At 35.0% G+C, this 20,709-nt stretch overlaps 1 long non-coding RNA gene across 2 annotated transcripts in view; it reads left to right on the top strand.

The window, feature by feature from the left end:
• The window catches only part of LOC136840043 (uncharacterized), a 104,013-nt gene that overhangs the window by 77,526 nt on the left and 5,778 nt on the right, over window positions 1-20,709 (top strand). The window lies entirely within an intron of this gene.

Below are 20,709 nucleotides of genomic sequence, written 5' to 3'. Positions count from 1 at the left end.
TATATATATATATATATATATATATATATATACAAATATATAATATATATATGTATGTATGTATATATGTATATATATATATATATATATATATATATTATTTATATATGTATATATATATAATATATATATATATATATATATATATATATATATATACATATATATATATATATATATATATATATATATATATATATATATATATACTGTACATATATACATATATATATTTATATATGTATACATGCATATATATTATGGACATATATATGTATATATATAAAATATATATATAAATGTAACATACATATATATGTATATATATATATATATATATATATATATATATATATATATATATATCATCACACCTTTATATATGTATATATGCATATATATTACGGACATATATATGTATATATATAAATATATATATATAAATGTAACATACATATATATATATATATATATATATATATATATATATATATATATATATATATATATATATATATATAAAACATCACACCTACCAGTTTATGTCATGAAAAATGTCTTGAATAATATGCAGTTATTGTTGAGCATGCAATGAAAAACTCACCTTCCAAGCTGCCTTGGTTGAAAGATTTGCACTGGCATAAGGCCAGTTTACTCCAAACCAAGTAAATAATTTGGGAGATGGAATATTGGGCTATGTAGAATAGAATGACCAGAATGAAAAATAAAACGCGTACAGAAAATGGTAAAATAATGTAAATTGACATGAATTTTTTTTTTGTAAAAAACAAAAGGTGAAAAGTGGTTTTAGTAAAAGAACATTAAAACTGGTAAATGCCTTAGACTTTATAGACACGACCCAAGTTTTTTTCTTTGTTTTTTGCCTTGAATTCAGCATAAATTACACCAAAAACCCGGCTATTACGCATCGCGTTATTGTAATAAAAACGCAATCTTCCCTCCCATAAACACAATATCGAAAAGGCAATTGCTGGGCGATTTCCTTTTATCTCTAACATTGAGCAAATAATGATAACGGAGGAGAGAAAGAAATTTGCAGTTTGCAAGCGCTATAAATCAGCCCACTCCCCCCGTTTCTCCGCGAGCCGTGACAAGCGAGCGATTTTCGACCGTGCGGTGTAAGGGAATAAGGTCGTAATTCATCCTGAGATTATTGGAAATGAACGCAGTGAACATTTTAAAAGAAAAAAAAAAAGAGATTTAATTTTGTTCATCTTTAGGTCTCTGAAAATGAATGCAGTGAACGTTTTAAAGGAAGAAAAAAAAAAGAGATTAATTTTTGTTACATTAAGTCGTGAAATAAATTAGGGATGACTTAAAGATGTAACATATTAAGCATTTATTGAAAATGGTCATACGGAAGAATTGGGGTAATGCAGAATATAGTGTCAGTCAAACGTGACAGTACGAGAGAGAGAGAGAGAGAGAGAGAGAGAGAGAGAGAGAGAGAGAGAGAGTCATCACCCCCACCTTACTGGAGTCAATGAGAGAGAGAGAGACAGAACGCACCAAAGTAAAGTCGACAAACTTTTCGTGTTGAAATTACTGAGAGAGAGAGAGAGAGAGAGAGAGAGAGAGAGAGAGAGAGAGAGAGAGAGAGAGAGAGAATCACCCTACAGAAAACGCCAAAAAAAAAAATTATCAGATCGATGTTATCAACATAAAAGCGAAACAAAAACCACATAAAATAAATAAAAAAAATTCTAATTACCCAATCAACCTTTCTTTCCAGTAAAAGCAAGAACAAGAACAAACGCCCAAGGAACAAACACACACACACACACACACACATGAAAAAATGTAGAACAAAGTCAAGGAACCTCCGGGTTGACGCGTATCCTGAAACGTTTTCGGAGCGTGTCCGGTTCAGGGCCTGTTTACCGTGTGACCAGAGAGTACAATACCACACCTGCAATTAAGAGCCGTATATATATATTAATGAATACTTTTTTTGCAACTTTCATGCAGACAGCTGCACATATATACACATATATACATGCAGCTATGATACGCAAATACATACGCAGTGTATGTGTATTAAGTGAGTTTATGCTGGCATATTGTTTATTTGTAAGAAAGGAAATAAGTAGATAATTTTTTTGCAACTCTCATGTAGATTTTTCGTCTTTATAACTCGTATATATACGCAGACATGATACGCAAATACATTCGCACTGTATGTATATTATGTAAGTTGATGCCGGTACATTGTACTTATATATGTAAAGAAAAATTGATAAATAATTTTTTGCAACTCATGTAGACAGCTGCAATAGCGTAGTTTTTTCGTCTTCATAACACAGCTATACACTGTAAATGCAGGCATGACACGCAGATACATGCGGACTGCATGCGTATTATGTGTGAGTTTTATCCTGGCGTATTGTTTATATGTAAAAAAAAGTCGATAAACACTTTTTTGCAACTCTCATGCAGACAGCTGCAATAGCGTAGTTTTTTCATAACATGTATATGAATGCATGCATGATACGCAAATATACGCGCATTGTATATTATGTAAGTTTTATGTAGGCTTATTGTTTGTATATAAAGAAAAAAAGATAGAGAGATAGGGGGGAAAAAGATAAACAAATAGATAGTTAGATAGATAGATAGATAGATACCTCTGTAGTCTTCCTACCCATTGATGTTGGCATAGTCTTATTCCTAGTGTTATTTACCTGCATTTGTCATTCCCCGTTTTCGAATTTCGTTTTTTATTTGTTTCTGTCACAAATTGTTCTTGTACTGTTCTTTGAAATATACTTTAAAACGTAAATTCAAAGTTGAAGTGTATTGTGATTAAAAATAATTGCGGTAAATCACTTCTGTGTATTTTAAAGTGTAATCAGATAGACGACTGATTACCTTTTATAGAAATATGTAACTTTCCGTCATCATACGCAAAATGTACATTATATATATATATATATATATATATATATATATATATATATTATATATTATATTATACATATATATATATATATACATCTTCTTCTTTTCTTTTAACGTATTTTTCCCATTTTTGTATGGGTAAGCACGATGCCTTCTTTTGAAGGACTTTTTGATTTGGCTTTTTGGTAGACCTGTGGTCTCGATCAGCTGCCCTGCCTAACATCTTTAGACCCCGGTAGCGTATGTTTCATGTATCATACCTGACCCAACGCCCTTTCTTCCCAGCAACGAGAGAGTTATTGCGAGGGTATGGCGAGAGTTCGAGACGTGTGAGATGTTTGTTAGTTTTAGAAGGTGTTGTAGTGGCTTTGTTTTTGTGTGCATTTAGTCTGTAACATCCATTTGCTTTTTAAGCAAACCTTTGATTACATATATATATATATATATATATATATATATATATATATATATATATATATATAGAGAGAGAGAGAGAGAGAGAGAGAGAGAGAGAGAGAGAGAGAGAGAGAGAGAGGTTTGGTCAGGGTGGGACACTCTTTTTGATTTGAACCATAGTAAAGCATCAATGCAAGCTGAATCTTGAATATACATGCACACATGCATGCATGCATACATACATACATACATACATGACAAAAATGCATACATGCATGCATAAATAACAAGAATGCATACATGCATGCATAAATAACAAGAATGCACCTCGCCGCGCCCATGCAAGCACATCTGTGCATCTGCCATTCTCATTTTCCTCCCGCTGACTGACGTAGCCTCGGGCACCGTTCTCCATTAACTTAACGCGACACGCTAATATCTCTTGCGGTCGCTTGCTTTCGTGCAATTGCATGTAACTCTGATACCACCTCCTTCTTGTTCTTTCTCTTCTTCTCATTAAGCGCTTGGAAACCTGCTTTTCGAGCTGGTACCGGGTGCTTATCTCACAATGTCCTCGTTTGATGCAGCCGAGCGGAGCAATTTGGAATACGATTCAGTGAAAGTCTATATACACTAGCTGTCGGCAGGAAAAGTATATTATTATTATTATTATTGTTGTTGTTGTTGTTGTTGTTGTACAAAATGCTTCAGCAGAACAGAGAAGAGAAAAAGGACAGAATGCAAACGATATTCTTGAAAGACAAAAAAATCGCAATGAACTCAGAAGCTGCCGTTTTGCGTTCCTCATTTTACATCGTGAGGTAAGATAAACTTCAGAAAGGAGATATAAAGGAAATCCACCCGCTGGGATTCAATTCCATTCTCTCCGCGCGGGGTGGAACATTCAACCCCACAAGATTTCGCGGGAACATCATTACGGCACGATTGGGACCCATCTAGAGTCACTTTTAACTGGCCTAAATCATTCTGAAAAGGTTTACGTCTGACAGGAGAGTTCTCGCATCATTCCAAACTGCTCCGTTCGGCTGCATGAAACGAGGACGTTGCGTGGTGCTGCGGTTATCGACTGAGATGCCTTTGGGTAATTCTTGAGATAAACACCAAGCTATACCTCGAAAGCGGGCATCCGAGTGCTCACTGAGAAGAAGAAGAAGAAGAAGAGGGCTTTTTGCTTTCAGAGCCCTTTGTCTGTCAGTCTCTCCTTGTGTTCTTCAAAAAAAAAAAAAAAAAACACACACACACGATATCTTCATCGCACTTCTCAGATTGTATGGATTTACGACGCTCCTTACGCCATTTTACTGCCCATTGTAGTTCCAGGGAAGTTATTCGTTCCAGGGACGTTATTCATTCCAGGGATGTTCAAGGGACGTTATTCATTCCAGGGACGCTCCAGGGAAATAAATGAACTTCCTCTGGAAGCGTCCTCTAACAATTTCCTTTCCATCTGCCAGAATGATTATTTTCCTCGAGTATTTTTGGAGTTGTTTTAAAATTAAAACTAATTTCTGCCTCACTTGAACGCGTTTTAGTAGATTTTAATCTGCTGGGAAAGGGCTTTAGGTTGCCTGTCCCATTATCTTCACTCCTTGAAAAGAGAAGAAGAAGAAGTACTAAAAAAAACAACAAAGGAAAACCTGACCCTAGGTAATGTTACAACAGCGAAAACAGAGGTTTGTAACATTCCTTCATTGCTTCTGCATAATTGGAGGCCATCTCGCTAATACCGTTCTCTGGTGCATCAGATTATATTCCTTAGAGCTTCAGTTACTATTCCCGAAGTGAGAAAATTGTCAGGAAATTGTCTTAAAGCATTAAGGAACCACGAAACGGACTGAAATGTGCAATACAACCTCGTAACAGGATTTCCTGTGCAACCTTGCAATGATGATTTTCAAGAGTTAAACTCTGCACGTTAAGGAGATGACTGCCATTTGGAAAAGTACTCTCGGAGTATGTTTAGTTTGGTTTGGTGGTTTCTTGGCGTTTTACCTGTTTTATATTATCTCTCTCTCTCTCTCTCTCTCTCTCTCTCTCTCTCTCTCTCTCTCTCTCTCTCTCTCTCTCTCTAGCATTTATCATCTAAATGAGACCTCATTATAACACCAAATATGTTTATATTATTTCACCTCTCTCTCTCTCTCTCTCTCTCTCTCTCTCTCTCTCTCTCTCTCTCTCTCTCTCTCTCTCTCTCTCTCTCTCAAACCCATTTAAAGGAGATCAATTATAACCAGCTTATGTTTATATTATTTCAACTCTCTCTCTCTCTCTCTCTCTCTCTCTCTCTCTCTCTCTCTCTCTCTCTCTCTCTCTCTCTCTCTCTCTCTCTCAAGCATTTATCCTCTGAAACCCAATAATAACGCAACTATAGATTTATGTTATATTTAATATCTCTCTCTCTCTCTCTCTCTCTCTCTCTCTCTCTCTCTCTCTCTCTCTCTCTCTCTCTCTCTCAAGCATTCATCACTCAAATGAGACCTAATTATAACATCAGTTATGTTTATATTATTTCACCTCTCTCTCTCTCTCTCTCTCTCTCTCTCTCTCTCTCTCTCTCTCTCTCTCTCTCTCTCTCTCTCTCTCCCCCAAACATTCATCATTCAAATGAGACCTAATTATAACATCAATTATGTTTATATTGTTTACCTCTTTCACTCTCTCTCTCTCTCTCTCTCTCTCTCTCTCTCTCTCTCTCTCTCTCTCTCTCTCTCTCTCTTCCCCAGCATTTATCATCTAAATGAGACCTATTTATAACACCAACTATGTTTATATTACTTCCTCTCTCTCTCTCTCTCTCTCTCTCTCTCTCTCTCTCTCTCTCTCTCTCTCTCTCTCTCTCTCTCTCTCTCTCTTTTTAGATGAGAGCCAGTTATAACTCCCATTAATTTCCATCCTTCTTTTCGTGTTTTCCAGCCCAAAGAAGAGTTTCCTTTTCGGGATGAAAGCAAAGTAATATAATTTAAGCTACGAATGTTTTAGGGCCCTTTGATGTGTCGCGTGCTTCTTCTATGTCTAATTAAGGAAATCTTCTTGAGCGCGCAAGCTCTCGCCGGTACGATAAGTTGCGTCATAATTATGATAATTACCCGTAATGACACATGCAGTTGCTTATTTCCTCATGTTTATGTACTCGTTAAATAGTTAAAGTCTAAGAAATTTTTGTTAATGACACCAAAGGGAAAAGTGTTTAGGCAGCAATAGCCTATTATTATTATTATTATTATTATTATTATTATTATTATTATTATTATTATTATTATTATTATTATTAATGGAGAAACAAATTCACAGTTATGTACGGGTACATATATTCTAAAATAAATCTCTGCAGATTTGTTTCTCTATTATTATTATTATTATTATTATTATTATTATTATTATTATTATTATTATTATTATTATTATTATTATTATTAGAATGAGAAACATTCATATAGACCAATTCCATGTAACTTGAAAAACAAGTGCCCTTAAAACAGAATTTGTTTTTTAACCTGTCCTGGACAAAATGCCGTTATCTATTATATTATCATTCTTTCTTTTTTTAACTTTAGCCTTTTCCTTTAGAAATGAAATTACCTACTTGTGATTTTTGTGGTAGGTAGGTGACAGTACTCTTTCTCTCTCTTTCTCTCTCTCTCTCTCTCTCTCTCTCTCCCCCTGCAAATGGTTTTGTTTTACCTTTAGTGCCTTACAAAGACCATTAAGATACACATAAGCATGTACAATACCTCTCTCTCTCTCTCTCTCTCTCTCTCTCTCTCTCTCTCTCTCTCTCTCTCTGTGTGTGTGAGTGTGTTGTTGCTTAATATTACCTCTCCCGCACAAACAGAAAATAACTTTCTTGGGACACACAACAGAATTAGGAAAACAGATATCTTCTCTACCCACTGAAATTCAAACATTTATTGTTCCTTATTTCACAAATGATTAAACACAGATACGCCTTGCCATTTGCAGTCGAGTATAGATAGATAGGTAGATAGATAGATAGACAGATAGACAGCTAGATAGATATATACATGTCCACATTTCTGTTAGTTTTAAGCATTTATATTTGGGATGAGATTGCCAGTCTAATTCCAGGTATGCATGTACGTGTGTACATATATTATATTTATAGTCATATATATATATATATATATATATATATATATATATATATATATATATATAGAAATGAACAGATAAACGTGTTTCACAGAAGTAAATTTCTGACTCATGCAGGACCGAACCTAGTCTTTGGGAGTGAGAGTCCAGGCATTAGCAATTAGGTACAAAAGGTCATATATATATATATATATATATATATATATATATATATATATATATATATATATATATATATATATCTTCTTCTTCTTCTTTTAACGTGCTTTTTTCCCATTTTTGTATGGGTAAGCACGATGCCTTCTTTTTGAAGGACTTTTTATTTGGATTTTGGGGTAGACATGTGGTCTCGATCGGCTGCCCTGCCTGACATCGCTTAGACCCGGTAGCGTATGTTACATGTATCATACCCAGACCCATTAGCCCTTTCTCCCCAGCAGCGAGATATATATATATATATATATATATATATATATATATATATATATATATATATATATATATATATATATATATATATATATATATATTATATATGTATAGATATGTAACTATTTCTTGTAGTATGATTACACATCAGTTAGAAAGTAGGTTTGTAAAAAAAAAAAGTCCATCTCTATATCCCAGTTATTGCTTGCTACCCAGTTCATAAGTGACCATTTTCTCCAAACGTATTCTGTAACTTTTGCTGACCAAGGCCTCTTGACAGATAGATACATTATTCCATACGAGGTGACCACGCCTAACCCTCAACCTCACGCCTCCATGCTCCAACTATCTCTTAATAAGTATTCTGTCCCTTCTTTGGGTGTTTAATTTTGACAAGAACGTTCTAAATAAACAAAGGTCACACTATGGTTGCAATGGGGACTTCCATTTTCCGAATGTTTACTGTATGGGTTTTTGAAGTACCTTTTATTATTTTTCCTTTCTGGTAGATTAAATGCACAGTCGTGTATGTGTACATATATTTAAAGATAAATCTGTATAGAGAACTTTCGGGAATCTGCTCGATTCCTCTCTTCAGTCTGATTGAACAGGGAATCGATGAGATTCCCGAAAGTTTTCTGTACAGATTTATCCTTAACTATATGCACCTATACATAACTGTGGATTTGTTTCTCCATTTCAAGACTCATGCTACTCTGAGTATTTTATTATTATTATTATTATTATTATTATTATTATTATTTGTGGCCTATCCAGTCCGGTTTCCAAAATATGGACTCTTCTCAGCTTAATCCCTCTCCGGGGCCGCTGTTTTTAATGATCCTTCTCCAGGTGTTCCTATCTTGTGTCTCTCCTGTCATCCATTCCTTTATCTCTCATGTCTCCTCGAATGCAATCTCTCAATCTTCTCTTACGTCTTACGTCTTTCCCTGCATCGTTTCGATTTTTATTTCTTCCAAAAGCTTAACGATTCTCCTTTTCCGCGAAAAGAGGCCAATAATTTTTCGCGAAAAAGCAAATTTTTGATAAATTAACTAATAGGTACAAGGAGGCAATGGAGTCGCGAGTACTTCTCCAACACGCCCACCTTGTCACCTATTAGGGCTGCAACGGTGATGTTTTGATAACGCCGGAGAACAAGCAAATACTTTAGGGACCTCGTGACCGAATTTCACCAGCGTTGCGTAGGCAGGCACCTCCTTTCCTCGGTGTTATCGAAAGACAAGACCCTGTTCTGGTGTTCTGTATGCGCTAGGCCTACGAATGAAGGGCTGCTGTACAGCAAAGCCTATAGGCCTGTATGGTCAGCTGTGTCTATATGGAACATTTTAAAAATATCAAACCCAACCTTACCCTTGACCTATATTACGAATGAAGGTCCCAGTAATAATAAATATCTATTTATTAAATGTGCCGTGTTACCAGAGTTTTTAGAATGCATGAGATACAAAGTGCCGTGTTACCCGAGTTATCTTTAGAATGTATCAGATGCAAAGTGCCGTTTTACCGGAATTATTTTTAGAATGCATGAGATACAAAGTGCCGTGTTACCTGCGGTGTTATTCTTTAGAATGCGCGAGATATAAAGTGCCGTGTTACCCGAGGTATTCCTAAGAATGCGTGAGATATAAAGTGCCATGTTACCCGAGGTATTCTCAAGAATGTGCGAGATATAAAATCTCAAATAACTAAATCTTTCGAGCTTTCCGACACACCCTGTAACCAGACGAGCGCAAACGCCCGATTGCATCGAACACCCGGTTGATAACATTAATCGCATTTAATCTCTTTCGGTGCCAACTTTTGCCTCCCTTGGCGTTTTAAAGAAGCAAATTACCCCATTTGTGGGCTTGCGATGTCTCCAAATTGGTCTTGGGGTCGTTTCCGATTGTTTCTCTTAACGAACAATCGCTATTTCTGACGATTGTTGTCATTAAGTGTTGCTGTAGTGGCTGATTTAGTGATCGAGAAGTCAATCAGTGGTTTTATAACTTCATGTTTTCTATTCGATCAATTTTTATTAATAGTCTTACGGAACTATAGGGAATGCTTCTTAAAATAACGCATCGTAACTTTATTGAAAGGTTTATATGCTTGAAGATTTCCAGGGGCTAAAGGTTATAAAGTTGTTACTTCCATGAATTTGTATTTAAATTATTATTGACACGGTAATATAAGAGAGCATCAAGATGGCGTGTGTACCAACGTAATTTATTCATTCATTTCTTTATTTATTTACTTATTTATTTAATTATTTATTTATGTTTCACATGTACGTCCTGCGAACTCTGTTCTTTATGTTACGGTGCAATTACCATCTTGCTCATTACTGTTACACAAGTTTCAACAAATAAATACACACACACACACACACACACATATATATATATATATATATATATATATATATATATATATATATATATATATATATATATATATACATATATACAGTATATATATATATTCATATCACCCTTTTAAAAAATTCCGAAAACAAAAACAAAAAATGTGTAACGATAACCTAACCAACGGCGTAGCCTAATCATTCTCAAAACCCCCCAGAATTAAAAAAAAAAAAAAACCTTCCCTCTGCTAATCCATTCTCCAAGAGGAACACCCTCACGTAATCGGGTCACAGTAATCGAGATGCCCCTAACAAGGGCAGTTATTTGTATGACCGCAGAGTAAGAAGGGAAGGGAAGGGCGTGTCGTGTTACTTGCGTCGGTCGCCTAAGTTCAGAGACGCAGATTCCAAGTTGAACGTTTCCAAATGCCTCTCGACATGCGTGCTTCTTCTTATTCATCTTTTATATCGGCTACTTTTTGGGGTATTATTATTATTATTATTATTATTATTATTATTATTATTATTATTATTATCGTGCTTACAGACACGCATACATACGCGCAGGTATTCATGTCTTGATGTATACATATTTTTATATATATGTATATGATGTATATATATATGTATATATATATATGTATATACAGTGTGTATATGCATATATATATATATATATATATATATATATATATATATATATATATATATATATATATATATATATAACTTGGGTGTGTAAATATACATGCGAGAGAATCGATCTGATTTTTTAAGGTATTTCACGGTTAGAAATATGGATAATTCATGGATATAATTCATGAATAAATTTGGTGAAGTGGAAATACCGGGGCGCCACATAATAATAATAATAATAATAATAATAATAATAATAATAATAATAATATATGTACATATACATAACTGTGGATTTGCTTTTCCATTTTAAGACTCATGCTACTATGAGTATTTTTTAATAATAATTATAATAATAAGTTTCATTTCAGCTCCGTCTATAAACAATAACAGAATGTAAACACGATGAAGAAGATACAAAACAAAATATTATAATAATAATAATAATAACAATAATAATAATAATAATAATAATAATAATAATAATAATAATAATAATAATAACTGTGGCACATAAGCCGACAGGGAATTAATGATTACGATGAATTTAGCAATTAGATAACGAATGTTGACAATAACAACAAAGACAGCGACAAGACCAAAGTAAAAATAAAACAATAAAAAAAAATAAACAGAAAATCTTACCAAAGGTTTTCTTTTTCTATAGCATTTAGAGACTCATGCTTGTTCATTTTGAGTTCATTTTTTAATAAGAGAGAGACCAGAGAGAGAGAGAGAGAGAGTGGTGGCAAAACTTTGAAGTTTGTTGCAAGTAAAATTTTCAAATAATTTTTAATAGCAAGATTATAATTATACATATAGCACTCAGAGAGAGAGAGAGAGAGAAGAGAGAGAGAGAGAGAGAGAGAGAGAGAGAGAGTGAGAGGTGGAGTTTGGTGAAATCGTTTCTTTGGTTTAGGATTATTTGTCTTAAGAGAGGATGAATAATGTTCTGTTCATTCATTCATTTGATTTTATTTCAACTGATAAGCAAGTTCATGAGGTTTGCTTGGGCATTTCTCCTGGTTTGAAATATCAGATATCTCTTGCTCAAATTTGTGTTGAAATATAATAAATATATATATATATATAATATATATATATATATATAATATATAATGTATGTAATATTTATAAATAATATATACATATATATAAACAAATATATATACATATATATATATATGTTAGAAATCATCAACACACAATCACGTGTGGAATAGAATAAAATTTCTGACTCACGTCAGGATAACAGGTCTCTCAAAAGCAGGGCGTTACCCACTGGGACCAAGTCTAAAAAGTTGGAACCTGAAGCAACTAAAAAAATTACCTGGGCAAGCTAACTGCTTGCATAAGTGAGTTTTCCCAACTTCCCCGACTCAATGACCCAATAGACAACATTTCGAATTATCCCTTCTGAGTGAATAAGATAGAAAATCATCAACACACAATCACGTGTGGAAAGAAATAAATTTCTGACTCACGTCAGAGGATCGAACCCAGGTCTCTCAGGTGGAAAGCAAGTTTGTTACCCACTGGGCCACACAAGTCTAAAAGTTGGAACCTGAAACTGCACCCCAAAATTACCTGTATGTATGTACACTATAATGTATGTGTAATGTATACACACAGTAAAGTACAATTGAGTCAGAGGAAATGAAAAACCGAAAAGACTCGTCCTTCAGTGGGAACAAATAACAAATCAACCACAGAGAGAGAGAGAGAGAGAGAGAGAGAGAGAGAGCAACTGGTAGTGCAATCTCCGTATGCTTTATTACCTGCCATTACGCCAAAAGCTTTCAATCACTAATGGCATCCCCGTGTCTATAGATTTTTTAATCGTCGCAGGGAACCTCATGCAAGATTTTTTTTTTTTTTTTTTGTCAAGTATGACCTGGAAAATGCTAGTCAGTGAACAACTCATTAACTCTGTAGTGTTAATGAAACAGGCTGAATTTTTATTGATGTTTGTGGTTTAAAGACCTTTCTCTCCAGTGCTATAAGCATATTACTTTTCAGGGTCATAGTTACATTTCAATAGATGTGTCTGCTTCCTTTCGTTTTCACACCGTTTTAATTCGTGAAGGTGAAATATAGTTTCTCATTCTTCTTCTTCTTCTCTGCTTAATCCTTAGTCGGGGTCGTGGTTTTTGATGAGTTTTTTCCAACGGCTCATTTCATAGTTTGTTTTAGCAGATGTTTTAAGAACATATACCCTTTGATCCTTATCTATTAATCCGAGTGCTTCGGAATTCGAGCGAACACTTCGAAACTTGCCTCGGAATTCGCGCGCACAGATTCGGTACTTCAGGTATTTCCGAATTCTAGCAGCTGCTTCGAAACTTGCTTCGGAATTCGCCGCACGTGCAGATTCGGGCCAGAAAATGCTTCGAACATCGTACAAATTCCTCATCAGAATTCACGCCACCAAGAGTCGGCGTTCCGGAATGCTATGGTATTTGAACAGACAGATTCGGCGTTCTGGATGCTTTGAAACTCGCTTCGGAATTCTTTGCATGGGCAGATTCAGACCTAAAAATGCTTCGAACATCTTACAAATGCCTCACCAGAGTTCATGCCGCGAAGAGTCGGCGTTCGGAAATGCTTTGGAATTTATGCAAGAAGCAGGTTCGGTGCTCCAGGTGCTTCAAGATTCGAGCAAATGCTTCGAAACTTGCTTCGGAATTCACCTCGCGCGCAGATTACCTTTGGCGCCCAAAATGCTTCGAACATCGTAAAAATGCCTCTTCAGAATTCACGCCAACGAAGATTCGGCGTTCAGAAATGCTTCGGTATTTGAACAACAAGAAGGGTTGGCACTTCCGGATGCTTTTTGGAATTCGAGCGAGGAGACTCGCAGAAAATATATTTCTATATTTCATGCCAGCAGCAGCAATGGGCTGTAAAGTCATCAGTCACGCGTCAAACACGCTTTGAATCACAAGGCATCATAATGCTTCGCTTTTCTGAGCTAGCGATCTGCGTCTGGCATTGTATCCTGCAGTCGTTAGACTGTATCCCACATTCACTTTATTAATTTATTTATCTGTTTTATTCATTATTCATCTTAAGTTTCTGAAACATAGGTTTCTTCTGTATTATCCATGACAAGACGTTATTACGTACTGTAGGTAATAGCTCGGTCTTTAAGTGTAGAATGATGCAGAATATTTCGATAGGCACGTGATGAAGTCTGTCATTATTATTATTATTATTATTATTATTATTATTATTATTATTATTATTATTATTATTATTCAAAACGAGAAAATATTCCTATTAAACAAGCCTGCAAGTCCATCAACTTGCAGAGCTAGTTTTCACAGAAATGGGTCCCCATCATTTTGGAAAGAGAAGAATATAAACGGACAAAAAACCCCAAATAAATCACAAGAGCCGGAAAGAAAAACGTGCACAATTCATTTTGCCAAGAAAAAAATTATATTTATAATAATGTAATGCCAAATTAACTAGAAAAAAAGACGAAGATAATGTAACATAGCAAAAGAGACATGCATTGAATGCTGCTCCCTCACAATATTCACCACCATTCATAAAATCAATTACAATCTAATTCTTAGAAATTTTCGACTACAGAGCAGTCTGTGTGTATGTATGTTTATGTGTGTTTTCTACTTTCATAAATGGGCATTTTCATCAATGGAGGCTTGCTTTGTGAGTCAATGGATGGAGGAAGGGATGTGACCGAGGTCAAAGATGTGACTACCAATGTCATTCCCCAAAAATTGTTGAGTTAGACGCGGGTAGCTCCCATGCAGGCACCTTTGAAAATATGCAAGTATTGCAACGACCACAGTGCATCATACAGTCTCGATTTCCGAATATATTTAAGTACGGTTTGCGCTGCAAAACTTTATTCTGAAAGAGAGAATGAATAAAGAAACTCTCCTTCCCAAATGGGGTTTAGAACCACTCTTGGGTAGAGAAATAAGGATAGGTCTAAGCCACTACGCAGCCGAGAAGAAGAATATGAGTCTATCTGATCTCAGATGAATTCTGCAAACCTGCATTCTGTACTGGACACAATTTCCTCGTCACTTGTAGATAGATTACTCCCTAATCAAGGGAAGGTGAGGGAGGAAACCACTGCAATGAAGGAATAATTAAACAAGAAGACGGCTAATTATACGCGAAACCTTCGCTCGTGCTGAAATATTCGACGAATGTTCCCAAAACAGGAAGATGCAGCTGCCGGCGCCACACCCGCTGACGCCTCAGGTTGACCACAAGGAGAGATGTAGAAGAAGAAGAAGAAGAAGCAGGAAGGGGGGAGGGGAGGAAGAAGGAGAAGGATACACAAAGATAACCATCACAACTGAAGTGCATATGTATGAGAGCCGGAAGCTTTCAGACATCTTGGAAATTGCTGTAATTGTCACCGCAATGATTATCATTCTGAGAAACTGGAATTAAACAAATGAAAGTAACGCGTATCAAATGTTACGCCTTGACTGCCTTATACAGGCAGTTGATATAGATTATTATTATTATTATTATTATTATTATTGTTATTATTATTATTATTGAAGCCCACCAAAGCCCTGTGGGTCTGGACCTGTACAGTCAGAGTCCAGAGACCCACAGCAGGCTTATGGGCTTTAGTATTAATAATAATAATAATAATAATAATAATAATAATAATAATAATTATTATTATTATTATTATTATTATTATTATTATCATTATTAATATATATACAGTATATATATATATATATATATATATATATATATATATATATATAGATATATATATATATATAGAGAGAGAGAGAGAGAGAGAGAGAGAGAGCAGAGTTATTCACTGTGTCAAGGTGCAAATTTTCCATCTGCCACTCAAAATATAAAACAGTCATACAAGTCAATTTGATGCTCTCCTGTCAGACTGCTTTCAGCTGTCAATCACTTGTCATTAACGTTCCCAGGGAAATAAAAGCAAGATGCACAGCGTTGCAACGCCTTGGCTGGAACCTTGGCTAAAAAGAAGAAGAAAGAAGAAGAAGAAGTGAGGCGTGTTTTGAAAACATGACCTGCGGAACAAAATGGCGTAAAAGACCAGATTTCGACCGAATAACTCGCTTTAACCTTCAGGTCCAGTCTCTGAAAATTAGGTTAATACTTATCGTGCTAACCAACGGCGCCGGAAGAGAGAAATTTAGCGGGAGGACACGGCAGGGTATTAAAATATATTTATCCATTTTATTCTCTCATGAGGTTTGCTTAAGCAAGCGAAGAGTTGAAAGGAAACTTTGAAACAAACGTACGCTTCATATTATTATATATATATATATATATATATATATATATATATATATATATATATATATATATATGTATATATGTATATATGTATATAGGTCTATACCATGTTGGCTGTGTACTTGGACATAAACGGCCGTCATTGCCCCTCCCTCTCTCTCTCGCTCTTCCCTTAAGAGTATTTTTTGTCCTTCTGCCTCGGAATTCAAGGCCTTTTTGATACGTGCGATCTTAAACCTTTGGACGAAGGAAGAGGGAACAGAACTATAAATGACTGGGTAAATAGACCTAGCGACTTTTATTCAGTCCAGAATTGTTTCATCTATGAAGTATGTCGCTTCTAGACAGTCTTGAGGTAGATGAAATAAAAAACAGGCTTCAGAAAGCGCAGTAACGACACAATCCTGAACATTCATTTGCATTAACCACTAACTTAATAAAAATGGATGGTGCTTAAATATTTGTTATCCAGTGTGTTAAACATTTCATTTGTATTTTCACATTTGATTTTGAACTTTGTGAAATTCATGATACTGATGCTGTATCGACATCCATTGACAACGGATTTGTCGCTCGGTACAAGATGCCATGTTTAACCATGTATCGCCATATATATATATATATATATATATATATATATATATATATATATATATATATATAGTTATAAATGATATATATATATATATATATATATATATATATATATATATATATATATATATATATATATATATATATATATATAATATATATATCCTTTTAATACATATATATATAGCAACTCCTATATATATATATATGATATATATATATATATATATATATTGGTAAATTTCCTTTAATACAAAGCAACTCCTCCCGTGAGTTCCGCGTTTAGTACCAGCCTCATGTGAGTGAATATTTTGGAATATAGACAAAACCTGGTCAATAATATCGATAACAATGAATTTCCGATAGAATTTGGTATGATTCTCCAATTAAGCATACAAGAAAACTTTCGAGCACAGCACAAAAAAATACTCCAATAAACGAGTTGCGGTATTAAAGTTAAATAACACCATGTATTGAATCATGTGATCTTAAATGCTTATGTCCATACTGAAATGTTTGAGCTGAATAAAGTCTTGCAAGGCTCAGTGTGATGGTTCCAAGAGCGACGTATAAAAGTAAAAGTATGCCCTTTAAAATAACTTTAGCGTTTTCTATTGGTACTCGTAGCTACAGCTGTATAAGAATTTCGAGTTCAAACTTGGTAAATTACAACAGATATTTTTTCTTTTAGTGTAAATCACTAGCAGGAGGCTGTTCATGACCAAAGGGTCTAAAGAAAAAAAAAAGCATTAGAAAGAAGAGGAATCGGAAACTGCATATTTAGATTGTGGGAAGACAGTACTAATTTCACAATAGATGGGCCAAACTAAGTCCGGAATATTACAGAGTAGTGCAGAACAAAAGCTGCACTTGGTTTTGTAGAAGATGTAAGATAACATAAAAATATGAAGGTAGAATATAAAAAAATGAATGAATCGAACGAAAAACTAATGGATAGACTAGACATCCTTGAAAATTCTGCAGAATAATTAAGGTATGAAATTTGTGGTAATATAATGTTGCAGAATGCCTGGAACAAAGCACAGAGCATAGACAGGACTAAATGTGAAAGGGTGTTTGAAGTATAAGGGGGGAAGGGATGTAAAAGGTACTTTTATTTTGCCAAGAATACAGAAAAGAAAGAAGGTAAGTATTTGAATTTCAACAACCAAATAAAATTGTTGGAAAGTGTTGGCTAAGTGATAGTTGTGCTGGAAAAAAAATCGTACATCAAAAGTGGAGAAAAGGGCAAGAGAAAATAAGAGAAGGCAATGTCCAAGACTAGCAAAACATCCAATAAGAAAATAAGGCGCCGTTGCAAAAACAGCCTCGACACTGAACACAGGTCACTTAAAATTCTCTCACTTTCTGTCCTACGTCTTAGAATAATACTATAATGCTTTCGAGAATTATTTTTCTACAAGAATACACAGGATCGCCAAAAGCACCTTTACCTTTAAGGCAAGAAGAAAAATGGGTTAATGTTCGTTCCGGTCCTAACATCCTTACTCGGTTTTTTTTATATCTTTCGAATCTTCATGAAAAATGAAAAAAAAAAAAAAATTCAATATACGCAATTCTCGCAGACAACTATGTCAAACCTACTTTAATATTATTTTGACGGCGAGGGTTTTCCTGAATTATGTATTGCGGTTCTGAACCTAGGCTTAGCAGATTTCGGTAAGTGTATTTATAATGGATTTTTTTTAGTAAATAACTTGCAGTTAAGTTTGGTATGCAACTAGCAGAGGCCTAGCGACTGAACAGTCCCCTGGACAAGTGAATTTGACATTTTAATATTTTCTTGAGTCAGAAGCCTACGCTTCAAGTTGTAGCTAGGGCGCAGAAGGGATGGTAAATTTTTGTTTCGATGTCACGAGCACCCTCATGAGGACCTTGTAGAATGAATGGCAAAGATGGCTTAAACAAAAGAGGTAAGTAGGCAAGTTTTTTTGGTAACAGTAAATTTAATTTGATTTTTTAAAGTGTGATTTTCATAATAAACATGTTGAGGAGACTTATGAGCAAAACATAAAAACTTTTATCAGGTTGTGGTATTGAAGTAGAACCATATTGAATGTGTTTTTGAAGTGAATAGAAATTAGTAAGTGAAGGCCTATTGGCTTATAGGCTATCCCCCTTGTCTATGGTAAGGTTCAGACAAACGAGCCTAGTTGCCATAGGTTATAAATTCTAGTTATTAACAATTTAATAACTAAGGCAAGGTTAAATTTGAAAACGGGGAGCCTTGGGTGTCAAACCCAACTTAGGTTACTAAAATATTGATGAAACCATCACTCATGTGAACTCAGTAGCATTGTCATTTTGCCTTTGGTAGCTTTAATTAACCCAGCTTAGAAAGGAGGTAATGCCTTGTGGTTTAAAAGGTTTAATAGCAGTAATCAGGAAGACCGCAAGCAGAAGAGCAAGAATTTTGGGAGAACATGAGATGCAGCGACTGAAGTGTTAGTCAGATGGGAGACTGACAGGAACTGACATAATTATCCACAAAGGATCAGATAGAGCTGGTTTTCAGGATGTATAGGTAGACACCCAGCCAAGGAGGAAGAAATCAGGAGGTAGTAACTGTAATGGAATTTTACCAAAGCCAAGGTTGAAATTGGTTAATGCAAAGTTAAACATGCCCGAGTAGAGAAGCAATAATACAGGTTGACACTAATGAGGTGAAAAGCTAGATTGCACCTGCTCTATTAGGTGAGGCTTGCCTAACTCAACATATAGTTTGCTGTGAGTTAATGTAATAGTAAGCTATGGGAAGGTGATGGATGAAAGCCAGTCTAAGGAATAATAACATGGGAAATGAAATTGAAGGACTCTGAGAGACCGAGAGAAAGTTACATCAATTATAGTATCATAAGGTGATAAGTGGAAACCACTGAAAGAAGCCATTATGAATGCCAGCAGGGTAGGAAGGGTTATAAAGAGAGAGAGAGAGAGAGAGAGAGAGAGAGAGAGAGAGAGAGAGAGAGAGAGAGAGAGAGAGAGAGAGAGAGAGAGAGAGAGAGAGAGAGAGAATTGAAGATGTATAAAGGACCTTTTGAAGAGAAGTGACAGCAGGTGTTACGGGCAAGAAGAGGGGTAGGGAGGAATGGAATCTGAATCTCATCATAACAGTGAGAAACATTCAGAGTAGTAAATTGGCTGAGGAAAGATGTAAAAGAAGTAGAGTACAGTATATAGAAACTGGAAATGGAGAAATTATTTGTGGATAATAGATACTGGTGCGATTAAGACTATATTTTGAAAGCTTTCAAAATGATGAAAATGAACTGGAGGAAATTGACTAATATAAGGATCATTAGGTTAATATATCAGCTGGACAGGTTAAAAGAGCCCTTGTGAAGCTGAAAAATTGGAAAAGCCTTTTGGACGCAGTGACACATTAAAAGCAGCAGGGGATCCAGTCATCCATGGTCTTACTAAAATGGGATGTACCACAGTGAAGAAATTACAAAGTAATAAGATTACTTGAGCATACTCTGAAAATATTGGGAGAGGTACAGGAAGAAAGGCTGAGAAAAATTTTATAAAGTAATTTGTAATTATTGTCAGGTTGATGTCTTGCTCGAGATATCTGCAACAAAAGGGAGTACTAAGGCAATGAAATGGTATGTATGAAAGTCCAGGGTACCAGAAACTCATTAAGCTTCTCACTCAATGTGCCATAACACTAATCTATAGTGAAGACAGTGGCAGGTGTATTTGAAGAATTTCAGATCAGTTTGGTGTTCATCTAGATTAATATTGACCTCTGTGATGTTTTTCATAATGATGGTAAAAGCTACGAAGGATTACCGATGATCCACCGGTAACAGCACGATCTGAGGAAGAAGTGATGGAAATGTTTAAAGAGTGGAAGAGTCACATGGATATGTGAAGACTGGACATCAGCTCTGGCAAAAAATGGCTTATTGTGACAAGAAACAAAGTAAAGG

Source organism: Macrobrachium rosenbergii, chromosome 7 (assembly GCF_040412425.1).
Source record: "Macrobrachium rosenbergii isolate ZJJX-2024 chromosome 7, ASM4041242v1, whole genome shotgun sequence".
Lineage (NCBI taxonomy): Eukaryota > Metazoa > Arthropoda > Malacostraca > Decapoda > Palaemonidae > Macrobrachium > Macrobrachium rosenbergii.
Note: the sequence above shows the minus strand (reverse complement) of the source record. Positions and strands in the feature narration are given on the sequence as shown.